The following is a 3,888-nucleotide window of genomic DNA, read 5'->3' as shown; positions in this document are numbered from 1 at the left end:
CACCTTTGTACAAAGACTGGCAAAGTCCGCATGTAAGCCTGTTTGAAAGAGATGAAAAGCTAACTGATTATGTCTTGTCATTACAGCATTCTCTCAATTCTCTTCACAGGTCCACAGCATTGGTACAACCAGTACCCCTTGACACCAACCACCATCCGTACCAACCCAGCAATTGAGTGTGGATCAAAAAGCATCAACGACAGAACTGCTTAGCACCGCATTGAGACAGACCCTTTCAAGTCCTGCTGACAACTCACACTGCAGTCAAAGTCGCTGAAAAAAGAACCCTGGGTCCACCACAGCCACTTGAAGCCCGGTGAAGAGCCAGCATCACCAGCACCACCAGAGAAGCAAGCTGTTCCACCCTTAAGACTTACAAGGACTGTAGGAGACACATGGCATGTTAAAAGTCCATTAGTCGCCTCTTAAGTTACAGATACCTGTCATGCAAGCTATCCTCATTTACCTATTCTTAATACTAGCAACCCTTGATGTACATAGGGGGTAAAAATACATAGGGGGTAAAAAGAAGGTTCCGGGTAATGTGGGACCCCTGCAGGACGCATTAGGAAATTTGGTCATCACACCAGATGACAAAGCTAACATGTTTAACAATTTCTTTGCCTCCGTCTTCCTAAGTAGGGACCAGAACAGCCACCTCCCTGCTGGGCCCCCCTCAGGCCCCAGGGGAGGCACATCTGGGCCAAGGGTTAGCAAGGATTTAGTTACGGAGCTTCTGGAGGGACTGGACGTATTCAAGTCAGCCGGTCCAGATGATCTGCACCCTAGAGTTCTAAAGGAATTGGCCGAGGTCATTGCAGGACCCCTGGCACAGCTTTATGAGCACTCGTGGTGCTCTGGTGTGGTGCCAGAGGACTGGAAGAGGGCCAACGTGGTTCCCATCTTCAAAAAGAGGAAGAAGGAGGACCCGGGAAACTATAGACCAGTTAGTCTTACCTCGATCCTAGGCAAGCTGTTTGAGAAAATTATTCTGGCGCACATCCACGAGGGGCCAGCAGGGGACTGCATCCTTAGGGGCAACCAACACGGGTTCATCAGTGGCAGGTCCTGTCAGACCAACCTGGTGGCCTTTTACGATCAGATCACCAGATCATTAGATGCAGGGGTAGCAGTGGACATAGTCTTCCTGGACTTCCGGAAGGCTTTTGACACTGTCTCTCACCCCGTTCTCATTAAGAAACTGGGGGGCTGTGGTGTAGACACCCACACAGTCAAATGGGTCGCCAACTGGCTGGAGGGCCGCACCCAGAGGGTGGTAGTGGATGGGTCCTTCTCAACCTGGAAGGACGTGGGCAGTGGGGTTCCGCAGGGCTCGGTCCTCGGGCCCGCACTGTTCAACATCTTCATCAGTGATTTGGACGAGGGGGTAAAAAGCACCCTGTTCAAATTTGCTGATGACACTAAGATGTGGGGGGACGTGGGCACACTAGAAGGAAGCAACAGGCTACAATCTGACCTAGACAGGTTACAAGGGTGGGCGGATGAGAATAGGATGGGTTTCAACACAGACAAGTGCAAGGTGATGCACCTGGGGAGGAACAACCGGCACCATACCTACAGGTTGGGGAACTCCCCTCTTGTCAGCACGGAGGCGGAAAAGGATCTTGGAGTCATCATTGACTCCAAGATGAACATGGGTCGGCAGTGTGGGGAGGCAGTTAGGAAGGCCAACCGCACCTTGTCATGCATCCACAGATGCATCTCGAGCAGGTCCAGAGAGGTGATCCTCCCCCTTTATGCGGCACTGGTCAGGCCGCAGTTGGAGTACTGCGTCCAGTTCTGGGCGCCGCACTTCAAGAGGGATGTGGACAGCATGGAGAGGGTCCAGAGGAGGGCCACTCGCATGATCAGGGGACAGCAGGGCAGGCCCTATGAGGAGAGGCTACGGGACCTGAACCTGTTCAGCCTCCAAAAGAGAAGGCTGAGGGGGGATCTAGTGGCCTGTTACAAACTAGTCAGGGGGGATCAGCAGGCACTGGGGGGCCCCTGTTCCCCCAAGCGCTGCCAGGAGTGACCAGGAATAACGGTCACAAGCTAGCAGAGGGTAAATTTAGGCTAGATACCAGGAGGCGCTATTTCACAGTCAGGGCGGCTAGGATCTGGAACCAACTTCCAAGAGAAGTGGTGCAGGCTCCTACCCTGGGGGTTTTTAAGAGGAGGCTAGATGTACACCTTGCTGGGGTTGTTTGACCCCAGTACTCTTTCCTGCCATGGCAGGGGGTCGGACTAAATGATCTACTCAGGTCCCTTCCAACCCTAGAAACTATGAAACTATGTCAGCCACTGAGCTAGAGCTCAAGGCTGAAAGGGGGGAATTGTAAGAGAAAACGGCAATACAATCATAAAAAAAACAGATGACCCTTGAAAAAGCAGATGACTTTTTTCCCCTAAGATTAAAGATCGCCCCTTGCTGACAGTAAGTGACGTGTACTTCTCGCTGACAGTAGGGTGTAACCGCAAAACCAGTCTAAACTAGCCCAAGCTTGCTCTGGTACCGTGTTTTGTAATTTTGTAATGGCAAGAGGAAAAACCTAGTGGTCCTTCTTGGACCCTTCTTCTGGGCCAGTAGAGATATCCAGGCTCTCTGGCTCTGGCAGTCCTTGGCTGTGGTCCCATCTTGGACCTTTAGTCCCTCCTGGACTCTGGCCCTGCTTCAGGCCTGTTGAGACCTCTGGACTTGGTCTCCTGCTGTAACCCCTCATGAACCTTTGGGCCCTCTTGGACCAGTTGGGACCACTAGGCTCCCTAGATCCGGGCAGCTTTCCCAGCCCCTCGCAACCTAGGGGGTGGGGGGAGCTGCTGACAAGGAGAGGTCCCAAGATGGTGGCCACTCCATCCACTGCTGATTGGTGGAGAGGGCTGCCTTTTGTGTAGCCCTACCCCTTACCACCAATCAGCAGGGAGGAGCAGGGCAGCATAAAGAGCATCCCTTTCTGTGAGTCAGTGATGAGGGGCAGGGCTGGTTGGGGCCCTCAGCCAATCAGCAGTGGAGGTGGGGGGCCACTGCAATAAACCCATGAAAATGCGGCCAACACTGCAATCAGCCCACAAAATTACCTGTGTGCTGCCTCAATTTGGGTAAGTTCTTAGGTTTGACATTAGAGTTTGGACCTGTAGTATTAAAAAGATACAGCAGGTGGCCCTCCAAGGAAATGTAGATCCATAGAGTACTCACTATTTTCTTTCAAAGTTGTAACAGTTTATCAGCAGAGCGGAATGATCTTACTTCTTTCTGCATGCCTGGGAGACAGTAACTGATCTGGTAGTACTGTGCCAGTGAGTAATAGCAACTGGGAATAAATGAATGTAATAAGTTTGGAATATAGTTTATTGTATTCTGAATAATTAAAGGGCATCACTGTGGGTTCTTACACACTTGAAATGTTGATTGGATTCTTTCTGTATTTTGTCTAAAGTCCCTCCTGAAAAGATAACTGTCTGCTTGTTGTAGCCCATGATTCACAACCAGGGCACCTTGAGAACCTCTCAAAGTGCCCTGGGGTGCCATGTAATGTTATCTTTGTCAAGTGTGCAGACATGATTCACAAGATGATCTTTGAGATTTCACGCAGGAATCAGTCATATTAAAACTTGTTCTGCCCTGCTGTAGTCTTTCTAAGTTCTTTGAAACAGAAAAAAAAATGCTGTAGTCTTTCTCTGTAGTCAAAAAACAAGTGAAAACTTAGAGCTGACATTTTTTATGGGATGGCATTTCCATCTGTGAAGGAATGTGAGAAAGGTTGGGAACCACTGCTGTAGACTGAAGTTCAAACTTTTGTAATAAACAGGGTTTTTCCAGAATCCTACGGCTAATTATATTGTTTAATTGCTTTTATACATTCCAATTGTATCTTTTTTTTTTTTTTT

This window comes from Gavialis gangeticus, unplaced genomic scaffold, assembly GCF_001723915.1.
Source record: "Gavialis gangeticus isolate Ggan-Ray unplaced genomic scaffold, GavGan_comp1, whole genome shotgun sequence".
NCBI classification, from domain to species: Eukaryota; Metazoa; Chordata; order Crocodylia; family Gavialidae; genus Gavialis; species Gavialis gangeticus.
Note: the sequence above shows the minus strand (reverse complement) of the source record.